This window comes from Ranitomeya imitator, unplaced genomic scaffold (assembly GCF_032444005.1).
Source record: "Ranitomeya imitator isolate aRanImi1 unplaced genomic scaffold, aRanImi1.pri SCAFFOLD_1126, whole genome shotgun sequence".
Lineage (NCBI taxonomy): Eukaryota > Metazoa > Chordata > Amphibia > Anura > Dendrobatidae > Ranitomeya > Ranitomeya imitator.
The window spans coordinates 1-25,057 of record NW_027194113.1 but is presented as its reverse complement, the minus strand read 5'-3'; the positions used below and the strand labels follow the sequence as shown (position 1 = coordinate 25,057).

Sequence of the window (25,057 nt, the reverse complement as noted above, 5' to 3'; positions counted from 1 at the left end):
TGACCCTAGCATGACCTAATATCAAGTCTAGTAAGTTAAAGATTGCCACAGCTACATTGATACATCACCAGAACCGCCGTCAGTGCCTGGCTGCGGAAACAGCACTTCCATCAGCATATGACTACATCAGCATATGAGTTCAACACAAGACCCATCATCAGTACATGAATACAGCACCAGAGACACCATCAGCACATAAACACAGCACCAAGCTTAACACAGAGATCCATTGCAATGGCGCAAAGGTCAACAGCAAAATACGCTGCAACTATACTATCTGCTTGCTACAGGCTTCAAATAACACCACCACACCATAGGGACAACTACTTCTGCAAATCAGTTAGGCATGCAATTCTACACAGAAAGCACTATGAACAAAACACGGAGTAAAAAGAAACAAGCTTCAGCATCGACCTACCTGGGATGAAACGAGTGCACGGGACCTCTAAAAAGCTGTGCTTGGCCCGTACGGGGATCGAACCCGCGACCTTGGCGTTATTAGCACCACGCTCTAACCAACTGAGCTAACCGGCCATGGGTGGGGCGTTTATCCCCTACGCAAAGAACTGGAAATAGGTATGAGCGCAAATAATTCCGTTTTGGGGGGGATGGATTTATCACACAATGTAGAGACTTCTGGTGGCAGTAAAGTGACAATCAAACAATAAAATATCAAAAGCCCCTGAATATGAATTTATTGCCAGCAGGATCAGCTTCTCGGAGCAAATTCAAGAATATAAGAGAGGCCTCCCCGTCGGGGAATCGAACCCCGGTCTCCCGCGTGACAGGCGGGGATACTTACCACTATACTAACGAGGATTGGCTGTGCCGTCACCTCTGGCATCGCACTCCGAGAAAGTGCACACGCGGTATGTGAATGATCAGATGAACCCCTGTTGGCCAGGCTCCTTTTTCGTTTTGGCACTTTCAGACAAGGGAGGCGAGACTGTGAAGAAAACTGCAATTTTTGGGAGAGAGAGCAGCCGCCCTAATGATGGCAAAGCTGTCTATAGTGTCTGGGAGCTTTTGTCAAACTTTTGCTCGGCAGACCAATAATGGCCTCATTCAGACAGCTGTATTTTCAGGACGGCATACTGACCCTAGCATGACCTAATATCAAGTCTAGTAAGTTAAAGATTGCCACAGCTACATTGATACATCACCAGAACCGCCGTCAGTGCCTGGCTGCGGAAACAGCACTTCCATCAGCATATGACTACATCAGCATATGAGTTCAACACAAGACCCATCATCAGTACATGAATACAGCACCAGAGACACCATCAGCACATAAACACAGCACCAAGCTTAACACAGAGATCCATTGCAATGGCGCAAAGGTCAACAGCAAAATACGCTGCAACTATACTATCTGCTTGCTACAGGCTTCAAATAACACCACCACACCATAGGGACAACTACTTCTGCAAATCAGTTAGGCATGCAATTCTACACAGAAAGCACTATGAACAAAACACGGAGTAAAAAGAAACAAGCTTCAGCATCGACCTACCTGGGATGAAACGAGTGCACGGGACCTCTAAAAAGCTGTGCTTGGCCCGTACGGGGATCGAACCCGCGACCTTGGCGTTATTAGCACCACGCTCTAACCAACTGAGCTAACCGGCCATGGGTGGGGCGTTTATCCCCTACGCAAAGAACTGGAAATAGGTATGAGCGCAAATAATTCCGTTTTGGGGGGGATGGATTTATCACACAATGTAGAGACTTCTGGTGGCAGTAAAGTGACAATCAAACAATAAAATATCAAAAGCCCCTGAATATGAATTTATTGCCAGCAGGATCAGCTTCTCGGAGCAAATTCAAGAATATAAGAGAGGCCTCCCCGTCGGGGAATCGAACCCCGGTCTCCCGCGTGACAGGCGGGGATACTTACCACTATACTAACGAGGATTGGCTGTGCCGTCACCTCTGGCATCGCACTCCGAGAAAGTGCACACGCGGTATGTGAATGATCAGATGAACCCCTGTTGGCCAGGCTCCTTTTTCGTTTTGGCACTTTCAGACAAGGGAGGCGAGACTGTGAAGAAAACTGCAATTTTTGGGAGAGAGAGCAGCCGCCCTAATGATGGCAAAGCTGTCTATAGTGTCTGGGAGCTTTTGTCAAACTTTTGCTCGGCAGACCAATAATGGCCTCATTCAGACAGCTGTATTTTCAGGACGGCATACTGACCCTAGCATGACCTAATATCAAGTCTAGTAAGTTAAAGATTGCCACAGCTACATTGATACATCACCAGAACCGCCGTCAGTGCCTGGCTGCGGAAACAGCACTTCCATCAGCATATGACTACATCAGCATATGAGTTCAACACAAGACCCATCATCAGTACATGAATACAGCACCAGAGACACCATCAGCACATAAACACAGCACCAAGCTTAACACAGAGATCCATTGCAATGGCGCAAAGGTCAACAGCAAAATACGCTGCAACTATACTATCTGCTTGCTACAGGCTTCAAATAACACCACCACACCATAGGGACAACTACTTCTGCAAATCAGTTAGGCATGCAATTCTACACAGAAAGCACTATGAACAAAACACGGAGTAAAAAGAAACAAGCTTCAGCATCGACCTACCTGGGATGAAACGAGTGCACGGGACCTCTAAAAAGCTGTGCTTGGCCCGTACGGGGATCGAACCCGCGACCTTGGCGTTATTAGCACCACGCTCTAACCAACTGAGCTAACCGGCCATGGGTGGGGCGTTTATCCCCTACGCAAAGAACTGGAAATAGGTATGAGCGCAAATAATTCCGTTTTGGGGGGGATGGATTTATCACACAATGTAGAGACTTCTGGTGGCAGTAAAGTGACAATCAAACAATAAAATATCAATAGCCCCTGAATATGAATTTATTGCCAGCAGGATCAGCTTCTCGGAGCAAATTCAAGAATATAAGAGAGGCCTCCCCGTCGGGGAATCGAACCCCGGTCTCCCGCGTGACAGGCGGGGATACTTACCACTATACTAACGAGGATTGGCTGTGCCGTCACCTCTGGCATCGCACTCCGAGAAAGTGCACACGCGGTATGTGAATGATCAGATGAACCCCTGTTGGCCAGGCTCCTTTTTCGTTTTGGCACTTTCAGACAAGGGAGGCGAGACTGTGAAGAAAACTGCAATTTTTGGGAGAGAGAGCAGCCGCCCTAATGATGGCAAAGCTGTCTATAGTGTCTGGGAGCTTTTGTCAAACTTTTGCTCGGCAGACCAATAATGGCCTCATTCAGACAGCTGTATTTTCAGGACGGCATACTGACCCTAGCATGACCTAATATCAAGTCTAGTAAGTTAAAGATTGCCACAGCTACATTGATACATCACCAGAACCGCCGTCAGTGCCTGGCTGCGGAAACAGCACTTCCATCAGCATATGACTACATCAGCATATGAGTTCAACACAAGACCCATCATCAGTACATGAATACAGCACCAGAGACACCATCAGCACATAAACACAGCACCAAGCTTAACACAGAGATCCATTGCAATGGCGCAAAGGTCAACAGCAAAATACGCTGCAACTATACTATCTGCTTGCTACAGGCTTCAAATAACACCACCACACCATAGGGACAACTACTTCTGCAAATCAGTTAGGCATGCAATTCTACACAGAAAGCACTATGAACAAAACACGGAGTAAAAAGAAACAAGCTTCAGCATCGACCTACCTGGGATGAAACGAGTGCACGGGACCTCTAAAAAGCTGTGCTTGGCCCGTACGGGGATCGAACCCGCGACCTTGGCGTTATTAGCACCACGCTCTAACCAACTGAGCTAACCGGCCATGGGTGGGGCGTTTATCCCCTACGCAAAGAACTGGAAATAGGTATGAGCGCAAATAATTCCGTTTTGGGGGGGATGGATTTATCACACAATGTAGAGACTTCTGGTGGCAGTAAAGTGACAATCAAACAATAAAATATCAAAAGCCCCTGAATATGAATTTATTGCCAGCAGGATCAGCTTCTCGGAGCAAATTCAAGAATATAAGAGAGGCCTCCCCGTCGGGGAATCGAACCCCGGTCTCCCGCGTGACAGGCGGGGATACTTACCACTATACTAACGAGGATTGGCTGTGCCGTCACCTCTGGCATCGCACTCCGAGAAAGTGCACACGCGGTATGTGAATGATCAGATGAACCCCTGTTGGCCAGGCTCCTTTTTCGTTTTGGCACTTTCAGACAAGGGAGGCGAGACTGTGAAGAAAACTGCAATTTTTGGGAGAGAGAGCAGCCGCCCTAATGATGGCAAAGCTGTCTATAGTGTCTGGGAGCTTTTGTCAAACTTTTGCTCGGCAGACCAATAATGGCCTCATTCAGACAGCTGTATTTTCAGGACGGCATACTGACCCTAGCATGACCTAATATCAAGTCTAGTAAGTTAAAGATTGCCACAGCTACATTGATACATCACCAGAACCGCCGTCAGTGCCTGGCTGCGGAAACAGCACTTCCATCAGCATATGACTACATCAGCATATGAGTTCAACACAAGACCCATCATCAGTACATGAATACAGCACCAGAGACACCATCAGCACATAAACACAGCACCAAGCTTAACACAGAGATCCATTGCAATGGCGCAAAGGTCAACAGCAAAATACGCTGCAACTATACTATCTGCTTGCTACAGGCTTCAAATAACACCACCACACCATAGGGACAACTACTTCTGCAAATCAGTTAGGCATGCAATTCTACACAGAAAGCACTATGAACAAAACACGGAGTAAAAAGAAACAAGCTTCAGCATCGACCTACCTGGGATGAAACGAGTGCACGGGACCTCTAAAAAGCTGTGCTTGGCCCGTACGGGGATCGAACCCGCGACCTTGGCGTTATTAGCACCACGCTCTAACCAACTGAGCTAACCGGCCATGGGTGGGGCGTTTATCCCCTACGCAAAGAACTGGAAATAGGTATGAGCGCAAATAATTCCGTTTTGGGGGGGATGGATTTATCACACAATGTAGAGACTTCTGGTGGCAGTAAAGTGACAATCAAACAATAAAATATCAAAAGCCCCTGAATATGAATTTATTGCCAGCAGGATCAGCTTCTCGGAGCAAATTCAAGAATATAAGAGAGGCCTCCCCGTCGGGGAATCGAACCCCGGTCTCCCGCGTGACAGGCGGGGATACTTACCACTATACTAACGAGGATTGGCTGTGCCGTCACCTCTGGCATCGCACTCCGAGAAAGTGCACACGCGGTATGTGAATGATCAGATGAACCCCTGTTGGCCAGGCTCCTTTTTCGTTTTGGCACTTTCAGACAAGGGAGGCGAGACTGTGAAGAAAACTGCAATTTTTGGGAGAGAGAGCAGCCGCCCTAATGATGGCAAAGCTGTCTATAGTGTCTGGGAGCTTTTGTCAAACTTTTGCTCGGCAGACCAATAATGGCCTCATTCAGACAGCTGTATTTTCAGGACGGCATACTGACCCTAGCATGACCTAATATCAAGTCTAGTAAGTTAAAGATTGCCACAGCTACATTGATACATCACCAGAACCGCCGTCAGTGCCTGGCTGCGGAAACAGCACTTCCATCAGCATATGACTACATCAGCATATGAGTTCAACACAAGACCCATCATCAGTACATGAATACAGCACCAGAGACACCATCAGCACATAAACACAGCACCAAGCTTAACACAGAGATCCATTGCAATGGCGCAAAGGTCAACAGCAAAATACGCTGCAACTATACTATCTGCTTGCTACAGGCTTCAAATAACACCACCACACCATAGGGACAACTACTTCTGCAAATCAGTTAGGCATGCAATTCTACACAGAAAGCACTATGAACAAAACACGGAGTAAAAAGAAACAAGCTTCAGCATCGACCTACCTGGGATGAAACGAGTGCACGGGACCTCTAAAAAGCTGTGCTTGGCCCGTACGGGGATCGAACCCGCGACCTTGGCGTTATTAGCACCACGCTCTAACCAACTGAGCTAACCGGCCATGGGTGGGGCGTTTATCCCCTACGCAAAGAACTGGAAATAGGTATGAGCGCAAATAATTCCGTTTTGGGGGGGATGGATTTATCACACAATGTAGAGACTTCTGGTGGCAGTAAAGTGACAATCAAACAATAAAATATCAATAGCCCCTGAATATGAATTTATTGCCAGCAGGATCAGCTTCTCGGAGCAAATTCAAGAATATAAGAGAGGCCTCCCCGTCGGGGAATCGAACCCCGGTCTCCCGCGTGACAGGCGGGGATACTTACCACTATACTAACGAGGATTGGCTGTGCCGTCACCTCTGGCATCGCACTCCGAGAAAGTGCACACGCGGTATGTGAATGATCAGATGAACCCCTGTTGGCCAGGCTCCTTTTTCGTTTTGGCACTTTCAGACAAGGGAGGCGAGACTGTGAAGAAAACTGCAATTTTTGGGAGAGAGAGCAGCCGCCCTAATGATGGCAAAGCTGTCTATAGTGTCTGGGAGCTTTTGTCAAACTTTTGCTCGGCAGACCAATAATGGCCTCATTCAGACAGCTGTATTTTCAGGACGGCATACTGACCCTAGCATGACCTAATATCAAGTCTAGTAAGTTAAAGATTGCCACAGCTACATTGATACATCACCAGAACCGCCGTCAGTGCCTGGCTGCGGAAACAGCACTTCCATCAGCATATGACTACATCAGCATATGAGTTCAACACAAGACCCATCATCAGTACATGAATACAGCACCAGAGACACCATCAGCACATAAACACAGCACCAAGCTTAACACAGAGATCCATTGCAATGGCGCAAAGGTCAACAGCAAAATACGCTGCAACTATACTATCTGCTTGCTACAGGCTTCAAATAACACCACCACACCATAGGGACAACTACTTCTGCAAATCAGTTAGGCATGCAATTCTACACAGAAAGCACTATGAACAAAACACGGAGTAAAAAGAAACAAGCTTCAGCATCGACCTACCTGGGATGAAACGAGTGCACGGGACCTCTAAAAAGCTGTGCTTGGCCCGTACGGGGATCGAACCCGCGACCTTGGCGTTATTAGCACCACGCTCTAACCAACTGAGCTAACCGGCCATGGGTGGGGCGTTTATCCCCTACGCAAAGAACTGGAAATAGGTATGAGCGCAAATAATTCCGTTTTGGGGGGGATGGATTTATCAAACAATGTAGAGACTTCTGGTGGCAGTAAAGTGACAATCAAACAATAAAATATCAAAAGCCCCTGAATATGAATTTATTGCCAGCAGGATCAGCTTCTCGGAGCAAATTCAAGAATATAAGAGAGGCCTCCCCGTCGGGGAATCGAACCCCGGTCTCCCGCGTGACAGGCGGGGATACTTACCACTATACTAACGAGGATTGGCTGTGCCGTCACCTCTGGCATCGCACTCCGAGAAAGTGCACACGCGGTATGTGAATGATCAGATGAACCCCTGTTGGCCAGGCTCCTTTTTCGTTTTGGCACTTTCAGACAAGGGAGGCGAGACTGTGAAGAAAACTGCAATTTTTGGGAGAGAGAGCAGCCGCCCTAATGATGGCAAAGCTGTCTATAGTGTCTGGGAGCTTTTGTCAAACTTTTGCTCGGCAGACCAATAATGGCCTCATTCAGACAGCTGTATTTTCAGGACGGCATACTGACCCTAGCATGACCTAATATCAAGTCTAGTAAGTTAAAGATTGCCACAGCTACATTGATACATCACCAGAACCGCCGTCAGTGCCTGGCTGCGGAAACAGCACTTCCATCAGCATATGACTACATCAGCATATGAGTTCAACACAAGACCCATCATCAGTACATGAATACAGCACCAGAGACACCATCAGCACATAAACACAGCACCAAGCTTAACACAGAGATCCATTGCAATGGCGCAAAGGTCAACAGCAAAATACGCTGCAACTATACTATCTGCTTGCTACAGGCTTCAAATAACACCACCACACCATAGGGACAACTACTTCTGCAAATCAGTTAGGCATGCAATTCTACACAGAAAGCACTATGAACAAAACACGGAGTAAAAAGAAACAAGCTTCAGCATCGACCTACCTGGGATGAAACGAGTGCACGGGACCTCTAAAAAGCTGTGCTTGGCCCGTACGGGGATCGAACCCGCGACCTTGGCGTTATTAGCACCACGCTCTAACCAACTGAGCTAACCGGCCATGGGTGGGGCGTTTATCCCCTACGCAAAGAACTGGAAATAGGTATGAGCGCAAATAATTCCGTTTTGGGGGGGATGGATTTATCACACAATGTAGAGACTTCTGGTGGCAGTAAAGTGACAATCAAACAATAAAATATCAAAAGCCCCTGAATATGAATTTATTGCCAGCAGGATCAGCTTCTCGGAGCAAATTCAAGAATATAAGAGAGGCCTCCCCGTCGGGGAATCGAACCCCGGTCTCCCGCGTGACAGGCGGGGATACTTACCACTATACTAACGAGGATTGGCTGTGCCGTCACCTCTGGCATCGCACTCCGAGAAAGTGCACACGCGGTATGTGAATGATCAGATGAACCCCTGTTGGCCAGGCTCCTTTTTCGTTTTGGCACTTTCAGACAAGGGAGGCGAGACTGTGAAGAAAACTGCAATTTTTGGGAGAGAGAGCAGCCGCCCTAATGATGGCAAAGCTGTCTATAGTGTCTGGGAGCTTTTGTCAAACTTTTGCTCGGCAGACCAATAATGGCCTCATTCAGACAGCTGTATTTTCAGGACGGCATACTGACCCTAGCATGACCTAATATCAAGTCTAGTAAGTTAAAGATTGCCACAGCTACATTGATACATCACCAGAACCGCCGTCAGTGCCTGGCTGCGGAAACAGCACTTCCATCAGCATATGACTACATCAGCATATGAGTTCAACACAAGACCCATCATCAGTACATGAATACAGCACCAGAGACACCATCAGCACATAAACACAGCACCAAGCTTAACACAGAGATCCATTGCAATGGCGCAAAGGTCAACAGCAAAATACGCTGCAACTATACTATCTGCTTGCTACAGGCTTCAAATAACACCACCACACCATAGGGACAACTACTTCTGCAAATCAGTTAGGCATGCAATTCTACACAGAAAGCACTATGAACAAAACACGGAGTAAAAAGAAACAAGCTTCAGCATCGACCTACCTGGGATGAAACGAGTGCACGGGACCTCTAAAAAGCTGTGCTTGGCCCGTACGGGGATCGAACCCGCGACCTTGGCGTTATTAGCACCACGCTCTAACCAACTGAGCTAACCGGCCATGGGTGGGGCGTTTATCCCCTACGCAAAGAACTGGAAATAGGTATGAGCGCAAATAATTCCGTTTTGGGGGGGATGGATTTATCACACAATGTAGAGACTTCTGGTGGCAGTAAAGTGACAATCAAACAATAAAATATCAATAGCCCCTGAATATGAATTTATTGCCAGCAGGATCAGCTTCTCGGAGCAAATTCAAGAATATAAGAGAGGCCTCCCCGTCGGGGAATCGAACCCCGGTCTCCCGCGTGACAGGCGGGGATACTTACCACTATACTAACGAGGATTGGCTGTGCCGTCACCTCTGGCATCGCACTCCGAGAAAGTGCACACGCGGTATGTGAATGATCAGATGAACCCCTGTTGGCCAGGCTCCTTTTTCGTTTTGGCACTTTCAGACAAGGGAGGCGAGACTGTGAAGAAAACTGCAATTTTTGGGAGAGAGAGCAGCCGCCCTAATGATGGCAAAGCTGTCTATAGTGTCTGGGAGCTTTTGTCAAACTTTTGCTCGGCAGACCAATAATGGCCTCATTCAGACAGCTGTATTTTCAGGACGGCATACTGACCCTAGCATGACCTAATATCAAGTCTAGTAAGTTAAAGATTGCCACAGCTACATTGATACATCACCAGAACCGCCGTCAGTGCCTGGCTGCGGAAACAGCACTTCCATCAGCATATGACTACATCAGCATATGAGTTCAACACAAGACCCATCATCAGTACATGAATACAGCACCAGAGACACCATCAGCACATAAACACAGCACCAAGCTTAACACAGAGATCCATTGCAATGGCGCAAAGGTCAACAGCAAAATACGCTGCAACTATACTATCTGCTTGCTACAGGCTTCAAATAACACCACCACACCATAGGGACAACTACTTCTGCAAATCAGTTAGGCATGCAATTCTACACAGAAAGCACTATGAACAAAACACGGAGTAAAAAGAAACAAGCTTCAGCATCGACCTACCTGGGATGAAACGAGTGCACGGGACCTCTAAAAAGCTGTGCTTGGCCCGTACGGGGATCGAACCCGCGACCTTGGCGTTATTAGCACCACGCTCTAACCAACTGAGCTAACCGGCCATGGGTGGGGCGTTTATCCCCTACGCAAAGAACTGGAAATAGGTATGAGCGCAAATAATTCCGTTTTGGGGGGGATGGATTTATCACACAATGTAGAGACTTCTGGTGGCAGTAAAGTGACAATCAAACAATAAAATATCAAAAGCCCCTGAATATGAATTTATTGCCAGCAGGATCAGCTTCTCGGAGCAAATTCAAGAATATAAGAGAGGCCTCCACGTCGGGGAATCGAACCCCGGTCTCCCGCGTGACAGGCGGGGATACTTACCACTATACTAACGAGGATTGGCTGTGCCGTCACCTCTGGCATCGCACTCCGAGAAAGTGCACACGCGGTATGTGAATGATCAGATGAACCCCTGTTGGCCAGGCTCCTTTTTCGTTTTGGCACTTTCAGACAAGGGAGGCGAGACTGTGAAGAAAACTGCAATTTTTGGGAGAGAGAGCAGCCGCCCTAATGATGGCAAAGCTGTCTATAGTGTCTGGGAGCTTTTGTCAAACTTTTGCTCGGCAGACCAATAATGGCCTCATTCAGACAGCTGTATTTTCAGGACGGCATACTGACCCTAGCATGACCTAATATCAAGTCTAGTAAGTTAAAGATTGCCACAGCTACATTGATACATCACCAGAACCGCCGTCAGTGCCTGGCTGCGGAAACAGCACTTCCATCAGCATATGACTACATCAGCATATGAGTTCAACACAAGACCCATCATCAGTACATGAATACAGCACCAGAGACACCATCAGCACATAAACACAGCACCAAGCTTAACACAGAGATCCATTGCAATGGCGCAAAGGTCAACAGCAAAATACGCTGCAACTATACTATCTGCTTGCTACAGGCTTCAAATAACACCACCACACCATAGGGACAACTACTTCTGCAAATCAGTTAGGCATGCAATTCTACACAGAAAGCACTATGAACAAAACACGGAGTAAAAAGAAACAAGCTTCAGCATCGACCTACCTGGGATGAAACGAGTGCACGGGACCTCTAAAAAGCTGTGCTTGGCCCGTACGGGGATCGAACCCGCGACCTTGGCGTTATTAGCACCACGCTCTAACCAACTGAGCTAACCGGCCATGGGTGGGGCGTTTATCCCCTACGCAAAGAACTGGAAATAGGTATGAGCGCAAATAATTCCGTTTTGGGGGGGATGGATTTATCACACAATGTAGAGACTTCTGGTGGCAGTAAAGTGACAATCAAACAATAAAATATCAAAAGCCCCTGAATATGAATTTATTGCCAGCAGGATCAGCTTCTCGGAGCAAATTCAAGAATATAAGAGAGGCCTCCCCGTCGGGGAATCGAACCCCGGTCTCCCGCGTGACAGGCGGGGATACTTACCACTATACTAACGAGGATTGGCTGTGCCGTCACCTCTGGCATCGCACTCCGAGAAAGTGCACACGCGGTATGTGAATGATCAGATGAACCCCTGTTGGCCAGGCTCCTTTTTCGTTTTGGCACTTTCAGACAAGGGAGGCGAGACTGTGAAGAAAACTGCAATTTTTGGGAGAGAGAGCAGCCGCCCTAATGATGGCAAAGCTGTCTATAGTGTCTGGGAGCTTTTGTCAAACTTTTGCTCGGCAGACCAATAATGGCCTCATTCAGACAGCTGTATTTTCAGGACGGCATACTGACCCTAGCATGACCTAATATCAAGTCTAGTAAGTTAAAGATTGCCACAGCTACATTGATACATCACCAGAACCGCCGTCAGTGCCTGGCTGCGGAAACAGCACTTCCATCAGCATATGACTACATCAGCATATGAGTTCAACACAAGACCCATCATCAGTACATGAATACAGCACCAGAGACACCATCAGCACATAAACACAGCACCAAGCTTAACACAGAGATCCATTGCAATGGCGCAAAGGTCAACAGCAAAATACGCTGCAACTATACTATCTGCTTGCTACAGGCTTCAAATAACACCACCACACCATAGGGACAACTACTTCTGCAAATCAGTTAGGCATGCAATTCTACACAGAAAGCACTATGAACAAAACACGGAGTAAAAAGAAACAAGCTTCAGCATCGACCTACCTGGGATGAAACGAGTGCACGGGACCTCTAAAAAGCTGTGCTTGGCCCGTACGGGGATCGAACCCGCGACCTTGGCGTTATTAGCACCACGCTCTAACCAACTGAGCTAACCGGCCATGGGTGGGGCGTTTATCCCCTACGCAAAGAACTGGAAATAGGTATGAGCGCAAATAATTCCGTTTTGGGGGGGATGGATTTATCACACAATGTAGAGACTTCTGGTGGCAGTAAAGTGACAATCAAACAATAAAATATCAATAGCCCCTGAATATGAATTTATTGCCAGCAGGATCAGCTTCTCGGAGCAAATTCAAGAATATAAGAGAGGCCTCCCCGTCGGGGAATCGAACCCCGGTCTCCCGCGTGACAGGCGGGGATACTTACCACTATACTAACGAGGATTGGCTGTGCCGTCACCTCTGGCATCGCACTCCGAGAAAGTGCACACGCGGTATGTGAATGATCAGATGAACCCCTGTTGGCCAGGCTCCTTTTTCGTTTTGGCACTTTCAGACAAGGGAGGCGAGACTGTGAAGAAAACTGCAATTTTTGGGAGAGAGAGCAGCCGCCCTAATGATGGCAAAGCTGTCTATAGTGTCTGGGAGCTTTTGTCAAACTTTTGCTCGGCAGACCAATAATGGCCTCATTCAGACAGCTGTATTTTCAGGACGGCATACTGACCCTAGCATGACCTAATATCAAGTCTAGTAAGTTAAAGATTGCCACAGCTACATTGATACATCACCAGAACCGCCGTCAGTGCCTGGCTGCGGAAACAGCACTTCCATCAGCATATGACTACATCAGCATATGAGTTCAACACAAGACCCATCATCAGTACATGAATACAGCACCAGAGACACCATCAGCACATAAACACAGCACCAAGCTTAACACAGAGATCCATTGCAATGGCGCAAAGGTCAACAGCAAAATACGCTGCAACTATACTATCTGCTTGCTACAGGCTTCAAATAACACCACCACACCATAGGGACAACTACTTCTGCAAATCAGTTAGGCATGCAATTCTACACAGAAAGCACTATGAACAAAACACGGAGTAAAAAGAAACAAGCTTCAGCATCGACCTACCTGGGATGAAACGAGTGCACGGGACCTCTAAAAAGCTGTGCTTGGCCCGTACGGGGATCGAACCCGCGACCTTGGCGTTATTAGCACCACGCTCTAACCAACTGAGCTAACCGGCCATGGGTGGGGCGTTTATCCCCTACGCAAAGAACTGGAAATAGGTATGAGCGCAAATAATTCCGTTTTGGGGGGGATGGATTTATCACACAATGTAGAGACTTCTGGTGGCAGTAAAGTGACAATCAAACAATAAAATATCAAAAGCCCCTGAATATGAATTTATTGCCAGCAGGATCAGCTTCTCGGAGCAAATTCAAGAATATAAGAGAGGCCTCCCCGTCGGGGAATCGAACCCCGGTCTCCCGCGTGACAGGCGGGGATACTTACCACTATACTAACGAGGATTGGCTGTGCCGTCACCTCTGGCATCGCACTCCGAGAAAGTGCACACGCGGTATGTGAATGATCAGATGAACCCCTGTTGGCCAGGCTCCTTTTTCGTTTTGGCACTTTCAGACAAGGGAGGCGAGACTGTGAAGAAAACTGCAATTTTTGGGAGAGAGAGCAGCCGCCCTAATGATGGCAAAGCTGTCTATAGTGTCTGGGAGCTTTTGTCAAACTTTTGCTCGGCAGACCAATAATGGCCTCATTCAGACAGCTGTATTTTCAGGACGGCATACTGACCCTAGCATGACCTAATATCAAGTCTAGTAAGTTAAAGATTGCCACAGCTACATTGATACATCACCAGAACCGCCGTCAGTGCCTGGCTGCGGAAACAGCACTTCCATCAGCATATGACTACATCAGCATATGAGTTCAACACAAGACCCATCATCAGTACATGAATACAGCACCAGAGACACCATCAGCACATAAACACAGCACCAAGCTTAACACAGAGATCCATTGCAATGGCGCAAAGGTCAACAGCAAAATACGCTGCAACTATACTATCTGCTTGCTACAGGCTTCAAATAACACCACCACACCATAGGGACAACTACTTCTGCAAATCAGTTAGGCATGCAATTCTACACAGAAAGCACTATGAACAAAACACGGAGTAAAAAGAAACAAGCTTCAGCATCGACCTACCTGGGATGAAACGAGTGCACGGGACCTCTAAAAAGCTGTGCTTGGCCCGTACGGGGATCGAACCCGCGACCTTGGCGTTATTAGCACCACGCTCTAACCAACTGAGCTAACCGGCCATGGGTGGGGCGTTTATCCCCTACGCAAAGAACTGGAAATAGGTATGAGCGCAAATAATTCCGTTTTGGGGGGGATGGATTTATCACACAATGTAGAGACTTCTGGTGGCAGTAAAGTGACAATCAAACAATAAAATATCAAAAGCCCCTGAATATGAATTTATTGCCAGCAGGATCAGCTTCTCGGAGCAAATTCAAGAATATAAGAGAGGCCTCCCCGTCGGGGAATCGAACCCCGGTCTCCCGCGTGACAGGCGGGGATACTTACCACTATACTAACGAGGATTGGCTGTGCCGTCACCTCTGGCATCGCACTCCGAGAAAGTGCACACGCGGTATGTGAATGATCAGATGAACCCCTGTTGGCCAGGCTCCTTTTTCGTTTTGGCACTTTCAGACAAGGGAGGCGAGACTGTGAAGAAAACTGCAATTTTTGGGAGAGAGAGCAGCCGCCCTAATGATGGCAAAGCTGTCTATAGTGTCTGGGAGCTTTTGTCAAACTTTTGCTCGGCAGACCAATAATGGCCTCATTCAGACAGCTGTATTTTCAGGACGGCATACTGACCCTAGCATGACCTAATATCAAGTCTAGTAAGTTAAAGATTGCCACAGCTACATTGATACATCACCAGAACCGCCGTCAGTGCCTGGCTGCGGAAACAGCACTTCCATCAGCATATGACTACATCAGCATATGAGTTCAACACAAGACCCATCATCAGTACATGAATACAGCACCAGAGACACCATCAGCACATAAACACAGCACCAAGCTTAACACAGAGATCCATTGCAATGGCGCAAAGGTCAACAGCAAAATACGCTGCAACTATACTATCTGCTTGCTACAGGCTTCAAATAACACCACCACACCATAGGGACAACTACTTCTGCAAATCAGTTAGGCATGCAATTCTACACAGAAAGCACTATGAACAAAACACGGAGTAAAAAGAAACAAGCTTCAGCATCGACCTACCTGGGATGAAACGAGTGCACGGGACCTCTAAAAAGCTGTGCTTGGCCCGTACGGGGATCGAACCCGCGACCTTGGCGTTATTAGCACCACGCTCTAACCAACTGAGCTAACCGGCCATGGGTGGGGCGTTTATCCCCTACGCAAAGAACTGGAAATAGGTATGAGCGCAAATAATTCCGTTTTGGGGGGGATGGATTTATCACACAATGTAGAGACTTCTGGTGGCAGTAAAGTGACAATCAAACAATAAAATATCAAAAGCCCCTGAATATGAATTTATTGCCAGCAGGATCAGCTTCTCGGAGCAAATTCAAGAATATAAGAGAGGCCTCCCCGTCGGGGAATCGAACCCCGGTCTCCCGCGTGACAGGCGGGGATACTTACCACTATACTAACGAGGATTGGCTGTGCCGTCACCTCTGGCATCGCACTCCGAGAAAGTGCACACGCGGTATGTGAATGATCAGATGAACCCCTGTTGGCCAGGCTCCTTTTTCGTTTTGGCACTTTCAGACAAGGGAGGCGAGACTGTGAAGAAAACTGCAATTTTTGGGAGAGAGAGCAGCCGCCCTAATGATGGCAAAGCTGTCTATAGTGTCTGGGAGCTTTTGTCAAACTTTTGCTCGGCAGACCAATAATGGCCTCATTCAGACAGCTGTATTTTCAGGACGGCATACTGACCCTAGCATGACCTAATATCAAGTCTAGTAAGTTAAAGATTGCCACAGCTACATTGATACATCACCAGAACCGCCGTCAGTGCCTGGCTGCGGAAACAGCACTTCCATCAGCATATGACTACATCAGCATATGAGTTCAACACAAGACCCATCATCAGTACATGAATACAGCACCAGAGACACCATCAGCACATAAACACAGCACCAAGCTTAACACAGAGATCCATTGCAATGGCGCAAAGGTCAACAGCAAAATACGCTGCAACTATACTATCTGCTTGCTACAGGCTTCAAATAACACCACCACACCATAGGGACAACTACTTCTGCAAATCAGTTAGGCATGCAATTCTACACAGAAAGCACTATGAACAAAACACGGAGTAAAAAGAAACAAGCTTCAGCATCGACCTACCTGGGATGAAACGAGTGCACGGGACCTCTAAAAAGCTGTGCTTGGCCCGTACGGGGATCGAACCCGCGACCTTGGCGTTATTAGCACCACGCTCTAACCAACTGAGCTAACCGGCCATGGGTGGGGCGTTTATCCCCTACGCAAAGAACTGGAAATAGGTATGAGCGCAAATAATTCCGTTTTGGGGGGGATGGATTTATCACACAATGTAGAGACTTCTGGTGGCAGTAAAGTGACAATCAAACAATAAAATATCAAAAGCCCCTGAATATGAATTTATTGCCAGCAGGATCAGCTTCTCGGAGCAAATTCAAGAATATAAGAGAGGCCTCCCCGTCGGGGAATCGAACCCCGGTCTCCCGCGTGACAGGCGGGGATACTTACCACTATACTAACGAGGATTGGCTGTGCCGTCACCTCTGGCATCGCACTCCGAGAAAGTGCACACGCGGTATGTGAATGATCAGATGAACCCCTGTTGGCCAGGCTCCTTTTTCGTTTTGGCACTTTCAGACAAGGGAGGCGAGACTGTGAAGAAAACTGCAATTTTTGGGAGAGAGAGCAGCCGCCCTAATGATGGCAAAGCTGTCTATAGTGTCTGGGAGCTTTTGTCAAACTTTTGCTCGGCAGACCAATAATGGCCTCATTCAGACAGCTGTATTTTCAGGACGGCATACTGACCCTAGCATGACCTAATATCAAGTCTAGTAAGTTAAAGATTGCCACAGCTACATTGATACATCACCAGAACCGCCGTCAGTGCCTGGCTGCGGAAACAGCACTTCCATCAGCATATGACTACATCAGCATATGAGTTCAACACAAGACCCATCATCAGTACATGAATACAGCACCAGAGACACCATCAGCACATAAACACAGCACCAAGCTTAACACAGAGATCCATTGCAATGGCGCAAAGGTCAACAGCAAAATACGCTGCAACTATACTATCTGCTTGCTACAGGCTTCAAATAACACCACCACACCATAGGGACAACTACTTCTGCAAATCAGTTAGGCATGCAATTCTACACAGAAAGCACTATGAACAAAACACGGAGTAAAAAGAAACAAGCTTCAGCATCGACCTACCTGGGATGAAACGAGTGCACGGGACCTCTAAAAAGCTGTGCTTGGCCCGTACGGGGATCGAACCCGCGACCTTGGCGTTATTAGCACCACGCTCTAACCAACTGAGCTAACCGGCCATGGGTGGGGCGTTTATCCCCTACGCAAAGAACTGGAAATAGGTATGAGCGCAAATAATTCCGTTTTGGGGGGGATGGATTTATCACACAATGTAGAGACTTCTGGTGGCAGTAAAGTGACAATCAAACAATAAAATATCAATAGCCCCTGAATATGAATTTATTGCCAGCAGGATCAGCTTCTCGGAGCAAATTCAAGAATATAAGAGAGGCCTCCCCGTCGGGGAATCGAACCCCGGTCTCCCGCGTGACAGGCGGGGATACTTACCACTATACTAACGAGGATTGGCTGTGCCGTCACCTCTGGCATCGCACTCCGAGAAAGTGCACACGCGGTATGTGAATGATCAGATGAACCCCTGTTGGCCAGGCTCCTTTTTCGTTTTGGCACTTTCAGACAAGGGAGGCGAGACTGTGAAGAAAACTGCAATTTTTGGGAGAGAGAGCAGCCGCCCTAATGATGGCAAAGCTGTCTATAGTGTCTGGGAGCTTTTGTCAAACTTTTGCTCGGCAGACCAATAATGGCCTCATTCAGACAGCTGTATTTTCAGGACGGCATACTGACCCTAGCATGACCTAATATCAAGTCTAGTAAGTTAAAGATTGCCACAGCTACATTGATACATCACCAGAACCGCCGTCAGTGCCTGGCTGCGGAAACAGCACTTCCATCAGCATATGACTACATCAGCATATGAGTTCAACACAAGACCCATCATCAGTACATGAATACAGCACCAGAGACACCATCAGCACATAAACACAGCACCAAGCTTAACACAGAGATCCATTGCAATGGCGCAAAGGTCAACAGCAAAATACGCTGCAACTATACTATCTGCTTGCTACAGGCTTCAAATAACACCACCACACCATAGGGACAACTACTTCTGCAAATCAGTTAGGCATGCAATTCTACACAGAAAGCACTATGAACAAAACACGGAGTAAAAAGAAACAAGCTTCAGCATCGACCTACCTGGGATGAAACGAGTGCACGGGACCTCTAAAAAGCTGTGCTTGGCCCGTACGGGGATCGAACCCGCGACCTTGGCGTTATTAGCACCACGCTCTAACCAACTGAGCTAACCGGCCATGGGTGGGGCGTTTATCCCCTACGCAAAGAACTGGAAATAGGTATGAGCGCAAATAATTCCGTTTTGGGGGGGATGGATTTATCACACAATGTAGAGACTTCTGGTGGCAGTAAAGTGACAATCAAACAATAAAATATCAAAAGCCCCTGAATATGAATTTATTGCCAGCAGGATCAGCTTCTCGGAGCAAATTCAAGAATATAAGAGAGGCCTCCCCGTCGGGGAATCGAACCCCGGTCTCCCGCGTGACAGGCGGGGATACTTACCACTATACTAACGAGGATTGGCTGTGCCGTCACCTCTGGCATCGCACTCCGAGAAAGTGCACACGCGGTATGTGAATGATCAGATGAACCCCTGTTGGCCAGGCTCCTTTTTCGTTTTGGCACTTTCAGACAAGGGAGGCGAGACTGTGAAGAAAACTGCAATTTTTGGGAGAGAGAGCAGCCGCCCTAATGATGGCAAAGCTGTCTATAGTGTCTGGGAGCTTTTGTCAAACTTTTGCTCGGCAGACCAATAATGGCCTCATTCAGACAGCTGTATTTTCAGGACGGCATACTGACCCTAGCATGACCTAATATCAAGTCTAGTAAGTTAAAGATTGCCACAGCTACATTGATACATCACCAGAACCGCCGTCAGTGCCTGGCTGCGGAAACAGCACTTCCATCAGCATATGACTACATCAGCATATGAGTTCAACACAAGACCCATCATCAGTACATGAATACAGCACCAGAGACACCATCAGCACATAAACACAGCACCAAGCTTAACACAGAGATCCATTGCAATGGCGCAAAGGTCAACAGCAAAATACGCTGCAACTATACTATCTGCTTGCTACAGGCTTCAAATAACACCACCACACCATAGGGACAACTACTTCTGCAAATCAGTTAGGCATGCAATTCTACACAGAAAGCACTATGAACAAAACACGGAGTAAAAAGAAACAAGCTTCAGCATCGACCTACCTGGGATGAAACGAGTGCACGGGACCTCTAAAAAGCTGTGCTTGGCCCGTACGGGGATCGAACCCGCGACCTTGGCGTTATTAGCACCACGCTCTAACCAACTGAGCTAACCGGCCATGGGTGGGGCGTTTATCCCCTACGCAAAGAACTGGAAATAGGTATGAGCGCAAATAATTCCGTTTTGGGGGGGATGGATTTATCACACAATGTAGAGACTTCTGGTGGCAGTAAAGTGACAATCAAACAATAAAATATCAAAAGCCCCTGAATATGAATTTATTGCCAGCAGGATCAGCTTCTCGGAGCAAATTCAAGAATATAAGAGAGGCCTCCCCGTCGGGGAATCGAACCCCGGTCTCCCGCGTGACAGGCGGGGATACTTACCACTATACTAACGAGGATTGGCTGTGCCGTCACCTCTGGCATCGCACTCCGAGAAAGTGCACACGCGGTATGTGAATGATCAGATGAACCCCTGTTGGCCAGGCTCCTTTTTCGTTTTGGCACTTTCAGACAAGGGAGGCGAGACTGTGAAGAAAACTGCAATTTTTGGGAGAGAGAGCAGCCGCCCTAATGATGGCAAAGCTGTCTATAGTGTCTGGGAGCTTTTGTCAAACTTTTGCTCGGCAGACCAATAATGGCCTCATTCAGACAGCTGTATTTTCAGGACGGCATACTGACCCTAGCATGACCTAATATCAAGTCTAGTAAGTTAAAGATTGCCACAGCTACATTGATACATCACCAGAACCGCCGTCAGTGCCTGGCTGCGGAAACAGCACTTCCATCAGCATATGACTACATCAGCATATGAGTTCAACACAAGACCCATCATCAGTACATGAATACAGCACCAGAGACACCATCAGCACATAAACACAGCACCAAGCTTAACACAGAGATCCATTGCAATGGCGCAAAGGTCAACAGCAAAATACGCTGCAACTATACTATCTGCTTGCTACAGGCTTCAAATAACACCACCACACCATAGGGACAACTACTTCTGCAAATCAGTTAGGCATGCAATTCTACACAGAAAGCACTATGAACAAAACACGGAGTAAAAAGAAACAAGCTTCAGCATCGACCTACCTGGGATGAAACGAGTGCACGGGACCTCTAAAAAGCTGTGCTTGGCCCGTACGGGGATCGAACCCGCGACCTTGGCGTTATTAGCACCACGCTCTAACCAACTGAGCTAACCGGCCATGGGTGGGGCGTTTATCCCCTACGCAAAGAACTGGAAATAGGTATGAGCGCAAATAATTCCGTTTTGGGGGGGATGGATTTATCACACAATGTAGAGACTTCTGGTGGCAGTAAAGTGACAATCAAACAATAAAATATCAATAGCCCCTGAATATGAATTTATTGCCAGCAGGATCAGCTTCTCGGAGCAAATTCAAGAATATAAGAGAGGCCTCCCCGTCGGGGAATCGAACCCCGGTCTCCCGCGTGACAGGCGGGGATACTTACCACTATACTAACGAGGATTGGCTGTGCCGTCACCTCTGGCATCGCACTCCGAGAAAGTGCACACGCGGTATGTGAATGATCAGATGAACCCCTGTTGGCCAGGCTCCTTTTTCGTTTTGGCACTTTCAGACAAGGGAGGCGAGACTGTGAAGAAAACTGCAATTTTTGGGAGAGAGAGCAGCCGCCCTAATGATGGCAAAGCTGTCTATAGTGTCTGGGAGCTTTTGTCAAACTTTTGCTCGGCAGACCAATAATGGCCTCATTCAGACAGCTGTATTTTCAGGACGGCATACTGACCCTAGCATGACCTAATATCAAGTCTAGTAAGTTAAAGATTGCCACAGCTACATTGATACATCACCAGAACCGCCGTCAGTGCCTGGCTGCGGAAACAGCACTTCCATCAGCATATGACTACATCAGCATATGAGTTCAACACAAGACCCATCATCAGTACATGAATACAGCACCAGAGACACCATCAGCACATAAACACAGCACCAAGCTTAACACAGAGATCCATTGCAATGGCGCAAAGGTCAACAGCAAAATACGCTGCAACTATACTATCTGCTTGCTACAGGCTTCAAATAACACCACCACACCATAGGGACAACTACTTCTGCAAATCAGTTAGGCATGCAATTCTACACAGAAAGCACTATGAACAAAACACGGAGTAAAAAGAAACAAGCTTCAGCATCGACCTACCTGGGATGAAACGAGTGCACGGGACCTCTAAAAAGCTGTGCTTGGCCCGTACGGGGATCGAACCCGCGACCTTGGCGTTATTAGCACCACGCTCTAACCAACTGAGCTAACCGGCCATGGGTGGGGCGTTTATCCCCTACGCAAAGAACTGGAAATAGGTATGAGCGCAAATAATTCCGTTTTGGGGGGGATGGATTTATCACACAATGTAGAGACTTCTGGTGGCAGTAAAGTGACAATCAAACAATAAAATATCAAAAGCCCCTGAATATGAATTTATTGCCAGCAGGATCAGCTTCTCGGAGCAAATTCAAGAATATAAGAGAGGCCTCCCCGTCGGGGAATCGAACCCCGGTCTCCCGCGTGACAGGCGGGGATACTTACCACTATACTAACGAGGATTGGCTGTGCCGTCACCTCTGGCATCGCACTCCGAGAAAGTGCACACGCGGTATGTGAATGATCAGATGAACCCCTGTTGGCCAGGCTCCTTTTTCGTTTTGGCACTTTCAGACAAGGGAGGCGAGACTGTGAAGAAAACTGCAATTTTTGGGAGAGAGAGCAGCCGCCCTAATGATGGCAAAGCTGTCTATAGTGTCTGGGAGCTTTTGTCAAACTTTTGCTCGGCAGACCAATAATGGCCTCATTCAGACAGCTGTATTTTCAGGACGGCATACTGACCCTAGCATGACCTAATATCAAGTCTAGTAAGTTAAAGATTGCCACAGCTACATTGATACATCACCAGAACCGCCGTCAGTGCCTGGCTGCGGAAACAGCACTTCCATCAGCATATGACTACATCAGCATATGAGTTCAACACAAGACCCATCATCAGTACATGAATACAGCACCAGAGACACCATCAGCACATAAACACAGCACCAAGCTTAACACAGAGATCCATTGCAATGGCGCAAAGGTCAACAGCAAAATACGCTGCAACTATACTATCTGCTTGCTACAGGCTTCAAATAACACCACCACACCATAGGGACAACTACTTCTGCAAATCAGTTAGGCATGCAATTCTACACAGAAAGCACTATGAACAAAACACGGAGTAAAAAGAAACAAGCTTCAGCATCGACCTACCTGGGATGAAACGAGTGCACGGGACCTCTAAAAAGCTGTGCTTGGCCGTACGGGGATCGAACCCGCGACCTTGGCGTTATTAGCACCACGCTCTAACCAACTGAGCTAACCGGCCATGGGTGGGGCGTTTATCCCCTACGCAAAGAACTGGAAATAGGTATGAGCGCAAATAATTCCGTTTTGGGGGGGATGGATTTATCACACAATGTAGAGACTTCTGGTGGCAGTAAAGTGACAATCAAACAATAAAATATCAAAAGCCCCTGAATATGAATTTATTGCCAGCAGGATCAGCTTCTCGGAGCAAATTCAAGAATATAAGAGAGGCCTCCCCGTCGGGGAATCGAACCCCGGTCTCCCGCGTGACAGGCGGGGATACTTACCACTATACTAACGAGGATTGGCTGTGCCGTCACCTCTGGCATCGCACTCCGAGAAAGTGCACACGCGGTATGTGAATGATCAGATGAACCCCTGTTGGCCAGGCTCCTTTTTCGTTTTGGCACTTTCAGACAAGGGAGGCGAGACTGTGAAGAAAACTGCAATTTTTGGGAGAGAGAGCAGCCGCCCTAATGATGGCAAAGCTGTCTATAGTGTCTGGGAGCTTTTGTCAAACTTTTGCTCGGCAGACCAATAATGGCCTCATTCAGACAGCTGTATTTTCAGGACGGCATACTGACCCTAGCATGACCTAATATCAAGTCTAGTAAGTTAAAGATTGCCACAGCTACATTGATACATCACCAGAACCGCCGTCAGTGCCTGGCTGCGGAAACAGCACTTCCATCAGCATATGACTACATCAGCATATGAGTTCAACACAAGACCCATCATCAGTACATGAATACAGCACCAGAGACACCATCAGCACATAAACACAGCACCAAGCTTAACACAGAGATCCATTGCAATGGCGCAAAGGTCAACAGCAAAATACGCTGCAACTATACTATCTGCTTGCTACAGGCTTCAAATAACACCACCACACCATAGGGACAACTACTTCTGCAAATCAGTTAGGCATGCAATTCTACACAGAAAGCACTATGAACAAAACACGGAGTAAAAAGAAACAAGCTTCAGCATCGACCTACCTGGGATGAAACGAGTGCACGGGACCTCTAAAAAGCTGTGCTTGGCCCGTACGGGGATCGAACCCGCGACCTTGGCGTTATTAGCACCACGCTCTAACCAACTGAGCTAACCGGCCATGGGTGGGGCGTTTATCCCCTACGCAAAGAACTGGAAATAGGTATGAGCGCAAATAATTCCGTTTTGGGGGGGATGGATTTATCACACAATGTAGAGACTTCTGGTGGCAGTAAAGTGACAATCAAACAATAAAATATCAAAAGCCCCTGAATATGAATTTATTGCCAGCAGGATCAGCTTCTCGGAGCAAATTCAAGAATATAAGAGAGGCCTCCCCGTCGGGGAATCGAACCCCGGTCTCCCGCGTGACAGGCGGGGATACTTACCACTATACTAACGAGGATTGGCTGTGCCGTCACCTCTGGCATCGCACTCCGAGAAAGTGCACACGCGGTATGTGAATGATCAGATGAACCCCTGTTGGCCAGGCTCCTTTTTCGTTTTGGCACTTTCAGACAAGGGAGGCGAGACTGTGAAGAAAACTGCAATTTT

General features: G+C 47.6%; 44 non-coding genes across 44 annotated transcripts; all 44 read right to left on the bottom strand.

Annotated features, from left to right (window-relative positions):
- Positions 1 to 460: 460 nt before the first annotated feature.
- TRNAI-AAU (transfer RNA isoleucine (anticodon AAU)) lies at positions 461 to 534 on the bottom strand. The gene has a single exon. It is a non-coding gene; the product is annotated as a tRNA-Ile (tRNA).
- Positions 535 to 747: 213 nt separating this feature from the next.
- On the bottom strand, positions 748 to 819 carry TRNAD-GUC (transfer RNA aspartic acid (anticodon GUC)). Its single transcript has one exon. It is a non-coding gene; the product is annotated as a tRNA-Asp (tRNA).
- A 736-nt stretch (positions 820 to 1,555) lies between these two features.
- TRNAI-AAU (transfer RNA isoleucine (anticodon AAU)) lies at positions 1,556 to 1,629 on the bottom strand. The gene has a single exon. It is a non-coding gene; the product is annotated as a tRNA-Ile (tRNA).
- Positions 1,630 to 1,842: 213 nt separating this feature from the next.
- On the bottom strand, positions 1,843 to 1,914 carry TRNAD-GUC (transfer RNA aspartic acid (anticodon GUC)). The gene has a single exon. It is a non-coding gene; the product is annotated as a tRNA-Asp (tRNA).
- Positions 1,915 to 2,650: 736 nt separating this feature from the next.
- On the bottom strand, positions 2,651 to 2,724 carry TRNAI-AAU (transfer RNA isoleucine (anticodon AAU)). The gene has a single exon. It is a non-coding gene; the product is annotated as a tRNA-Ile (tRNA).
- Positions 2,725 to 2,937: 213 nt separating this feature from the next.
- TRNAD-GUC (transfer RNA aspartic acid (anticodon GUC)) lies at positions 2,938 to 3,009 on the bottom strand. The gene has a single exon. It is a non-coding gene; the product is annotated as a tRNA-Asp (tRNA).
- A 736-nt stretch (positions 3,010 to 3,745) lies between these two features.
- TRNAI-AAU (transfer RNA isoleucine (anticodon AAU)) lies at positions 3,746 to 3,819 on the bottom strand. Its single transcript has one exon. It is a non-coding gene; the product is annotated as a tRNA-Ile (tRNA).
- Positions 3,820 to 4,032: 213 nt separating this feature from the next.
- On the bottom strand, positions 4,033 to 4,104 carry TRNAD-GUC (transfer RNA aspartic acid (anticodon GUC)). Its single transcript has one exon. It is a non-coding gene; the product is annotated as a tRNA-Asp (tRNA).
- A 736-nt stretch (positions 4,105 to 4,840) lies between these two features.
- Positions 4,841 to 4,914, bottom strand: TRNAI-AAU (transfer RNA isoleucine (anticodon AAU)). The gene has a single exon. It is a non-coding gene; the product is annotated as a tRNA-Ile (tRNA).
- Positions 4,915 to 5,127: 213 nt separating this feature from the next.
- Positions 5,128 to 5,199, bottom strand: TRNAD-GUC (transfer RNA aspartic acid (anticodon GUC)). The gene has a single exon. It is a non-coding gene; the product is annotated as a tRNA-Asp (tRNA).
- Positions 5,200 to 5,935: 736 nt separating this feature from the next.
- TRNAI-AAU (transfer RNA isoleucine (anticodon AAU)) lies at positions 5,936 to 6,009 on the bottom strand. The gene has a single exon. It is a non-coding gene; the product is annotated as a tRNA-Ile (tRNA).
- A 213-nt stretch (positions 6,010 to 6,222) lies between these two features.
- On the bottom strand, positions 6,223 to 6,294 carry TRNAD-GUC (transfer RNA aspartic acid (anticodon GUC)). Its single transcript has one exon. It is a non-coding gene; the product is annotated as a tRNA-Asp (tRNA).
- A 736-nt stretch (positions 6,295 to 7,030) lies between these two features.
- TRNAI-AAU (transfer RNA isoleucine (anticodon AAU)) lies at positions 7,031 to 7,104 on the bottom strand. The gene has a single exon. It is a non-coding gene; the product is annotated as a tRNA-Ile (tRNA).
- A 213-nt stretch (positions 7,105 to 7,317) lies between these two features.
- On the bottom strand, positions 7,318 to 7,389 carry TRNAD-GUC (transfer RNA aspartic acid (anticodon GUC)). The gene has a single exon. It is a non-coding gene; the product is annotated as a tRNA-Asp (tRNA).
- A 736-nt stretch (positions 7,390 to 8,125) lies between these two features.
- On the bottom strand, positions 8,126 to 8,199 carry TRNAI-AAU (transfer RNA isoleucine (anticodon AAU)). The gene has a single exon. It is a non-coding gene; the product is annotated as a tRNA-Ile (tRNA).
- Positions 8,200 to 8,412: 213 nt separating this feature from the next.
- On the bottom strand, positions 8,413 to 8,484 carry TRNAD-GUC (transfer RNA aspartic acid (anticodon GUC)). Its single transcript has one exon. It is a non-coding gene; the product is annotated as a tRNA-Asp (tRNA).
- Positions 8,485 to 9,220: 736 nt separating this feature from the next.
- On the bottom strand, positions 9,221 to 9,294 carry TRNAI-AAU (transfer RNA isoleucine (anticodon AAU)). The gene has a single exon. It is a non-coding gene; the product is annotated as a tRNA-Ile (tRNA).
- A 213-nt stretch (positions 9,295 to 9,507) lies between these two features.
- Positions 9,508 to 9,579, bottom strand: TRNAD-GUC (transfer RNA aspartic acid (anticodon GUC)). Its single transcript has one exon. It is a non-coding gene; the product is annotated as a tRNA-Asp (tRNA).
- A 736-nt stretch (positions 9,580 to 10,315) lies between these two features.
- On the bottom strand, positions 10,316 to 10,389 carry TRNAI-AAU (transfer RNA isoleucine (anticodon AAU)). Its single transcript has one exon. It is a non-coding gene; the product is annotated as a tRNA-Ile (tRNA).
- Positions 10,390 to 11,410: 1,021 nt separating this feature from the next.
- Positions 11,411 to 11,484, bottom strand: TRNAI-AAU (transfer RNA isoleucine (anticodon AAU)). Its single transcript has one exon. It is a non-coding gene; the product is annotated as a tRNA-Ile (tRNA).
- A 213-nt stretch (positions 11,485 to 11,697) lies between these two features.
- On the bottom strand, positions 11,698 to 11,769 carry TRNAD-GUC (transfer RNA aspartic acid (anticodon GUC)). Its single transcript has one exon. It is a non-coding gene; the product is annotated as a tRNA-Asp (tRNA).
- A 736-nt stretch (positions 11,770 to 12,505) lies between these two features.
- On the bottom strand, positions 12,506 to 12,579 carry TRNAI-AAU (transfer RNA isoleucine (anticodon AAU)). The gene has a single exon. It is a non-coding gene; the product is annotated as a tRNA-Ile (tRNA).
- A 213-nt stretch (positions 12,580 to 12,792) lies between these two features.
- Positions 12,793 to 12,864, bottom strand: TRNAD-GUC (transfer RNA aspartic acid (anticodon GUC)). Its single transcript has one exon. It is a non-coding gene; the product is annotated as a tRNA-Asp (tRNA).
- Positions 12,865 to 13,600: 736 nt separating this feature from the next.
- Positions 13,601 to 13,674, bottom strand: TRNAI-AAU (transfer RNA isoleucine (anticodon AAU)). The gene has a single exon. It is a non-coding gene; the product is annotated as a tRNA-Ile (tRNA).
- A 213-nt stretch (positions 13,675 to 13,887) lies between these two features.
- On the bottom strand, positions 13,888 to 13,959 carry TRNAD-GUC (transfer RNA aspartic acid (anticodon GUC)). Its single transcript has one exon. It is a non-coding gene; the product is annotated as a tRNA-Asp (tRNA).
- A 736-nt stretch (positions 13,960 to 14,695) lies between these two features.
- Positions 14,696 to 14,769, bottom strand: TRNAI-AAU (transfer RNA isoleucine (anticodon AAU)). The gene has a single exon. It is a non-coding gene; the product is annotated as a tRNA-Ile (tRNA).
- Positions 14,770 to 14,982: 213 nt separating this feature from the next.
- On the bottom strand, positions 14,983 to 15,054 carry TRNAD-GUC (transfer RNA aspartic acid (anticodon GUC)). Its single transcript has one exon. It is a non-coding gene; the product is annotated as a tRNA-Asp (tRNA).
- Positions 15,055 to 15,790: 736 nt separating this feature from the next.
- Positions 15,791 to 15,864, bottom strand: TRNAI-AAU (transfer RNA isoleucine (anticodon AAU)). The gene has a single exon. It is a non-coding gene; the product is annotated as a tRNA-Ile (tRNA).
- Positions 15,865 to 16,077: 213 nt separating this feature from the next.
- TRNAD-GUC (transfer RNA aspartic acid (anticodon GUC)) lies at positions 16,078 to 16,149 on the bottom strand. The gene has a single exon. It is a non-coding gene; the product is annotated as a tRNA-Asp (tRNA).
- Positions 16,150 to 16,885: 736 nt separating this feature from the next.
- Positions 16,886 to 16,959, bottom strand: TRNAI-AAU (transfer RNA isoleucine (anticodon AAU)). The gene has a single exon. It is a non-coding gene; the product is annotated as a tRNA-Ile (tRNA).
- A 213-nt stretch (positions 16,960 to 17,172) lies between these two features.
- Positions 17,173 to 17,244, bottom strand: TRNAD-GUC (transfer RNA aspartic acid (anticodon GUC)). The gene has a single exon. It is a non-coding gene; the product is annotated as a tRNA-Asp (tRNA).
- A 736-nt stretch (positions 17,245 to 17,980) lies between these two features.
- On the bottom strand, positions 17,981 to 18,054 carry TRNAI-AAU (transfer RNA isoleucine (anticodon AAU)). The gene has a single exon. It is a non-coding gene; the product is annotated as a tRNA-Ile (tRNA).
- Positions 18,055 to 18,267: 213 nt separating this feature from the next.
- On the bottom strand, positions 18,268 to 18,339 carry TRNAD-GUC (transfer RNA aspartic acid (anticodon GUC)). Its single transcript has one exon. It is a non-coding gene; the product is annotated as a tRNA-Asp (tRNA).
- Positions 18,340 to 19,075: 736 nt separating this feature from the next.
- On the bottom strand, positions 19,076 to 19,149 carry TRNAI-AAU (transfer RNA isoleucine (anticodon AAU)). Its single transcript has one exon. It is a non-coding gene; the product is annotated as a tRNA-Ile (tRNA).
- A 213-nt stretch (positions 19,150 to 19,362) lies between these two features.
- Positions 19,363 to 19,434, bottom strand: TRNAD-GUC (transfer RNA aspartic acid (anticodon GUC)). Its single transcript has one exon. It is a non-coding gene; the product is annotated as a tRNA-Asp (tRNA).
- A 736-nt stretch (positions 19,435 to 20,170) lies between these two features.
- TRNAI-AAU (transfer RNA isoleucine (anticodon AAU)) lies at positions 20,171 to 20,244 on the bottom strand. Its single transcript has one exon. It is a non-coding gene; the product is annotated as a tRNA-Ile (tRNA).
- A 213-nt stretch (positions 20,245 to 20,457) lies between these two features.
- On the bottom strand, positions 20,458 to 20,529 carry TRNAD-GUC (transfer RNA aspartic acid (anticodon GUC)). Its single transcript has one exon. It is a non-coding gene; the product is annotated as a tRNA-Asp (tRNA).
- A 736-nt stretch (positions 20,530 to 21,265) lies between these two features.
- TRNAI-AAU (transfer RNA isoleucine (anticodon AAU)) lies at positions 21,266 to 21,339 on the bottom strand. The gene has a single exon. It is a non-coding gene; the product is annotated as a tRNA-Ile (tRNA).
- A 213-nt stretch (positions 21,340 to 21,552) lies between these two features.
- Positions 21,553 to 21,624, bottom strand: TRNAD-GUC (transfer RNA aspartic acid (anticodon GUC)). The gene has a single exon. It is a non-coding gene; the product is annotated as a tRNA-Asp (tRNA).
- A 736-nt stretch (positions 21,625 to 22,360) lies between these two features.
- TRNAI-AAU (transfer RNA isoleucine (anticodon AAU)) lies at positions 22,361 to 22,434 on the bottom strand. Its single transcript has one exon. It is a non-coding gene; the product is annotated as a tRNA-Ile (tRNA).
- A 213-nt stretch (positions 22,435 to 22,647) lies between these two features.
- Positions 22,648 to 22,719, bottom strand: TRNAD-GUC (transfer RNA aspartic acid (anticodon GUC)). The gene has a single exon. It is a non-coding gene; the product is annotated as a tRNA-Asp (tRNA).
- A 1,022-nt stretch (positions 22,720 to 23,741) lies between these two features.
- TRNAD-GUC (transfer RNA aspartic acid (anticodon GUC)) lies at positions 23,742 to 23,813 on the bottom strand. The gene has a single exon. It is a non-coding gene; the product is annotated as a tRNA-Asp (tRNA).
- A 736-nt stretch (positions 23,814 to 24,549) lies between these two features.
- Positions 24,550 to 24,623, bottom strand: TRNAI-AAU (transfer RNA isoleucine (anticodon AAU)). Its single transcript has one exon. It is a non-coding gene; the product is annotated as a tRNA-Ile (tRNA).
- A 213-nt stretch (positions 24,624 to 24,836) lies between these two features.
- On the bottom strand, positions 24,837 to 24,908 carry TRNAD-GUC (transfer RNA aspartic acid (anticodon GUC)). Its single transcript has one exon. It is a non-coding gene; the product is annotated as a tRNA-Asp (tRNA).
- Between the last annotated feature and the right edge of the window lie 149 nt (positions 24,909 to 25,057).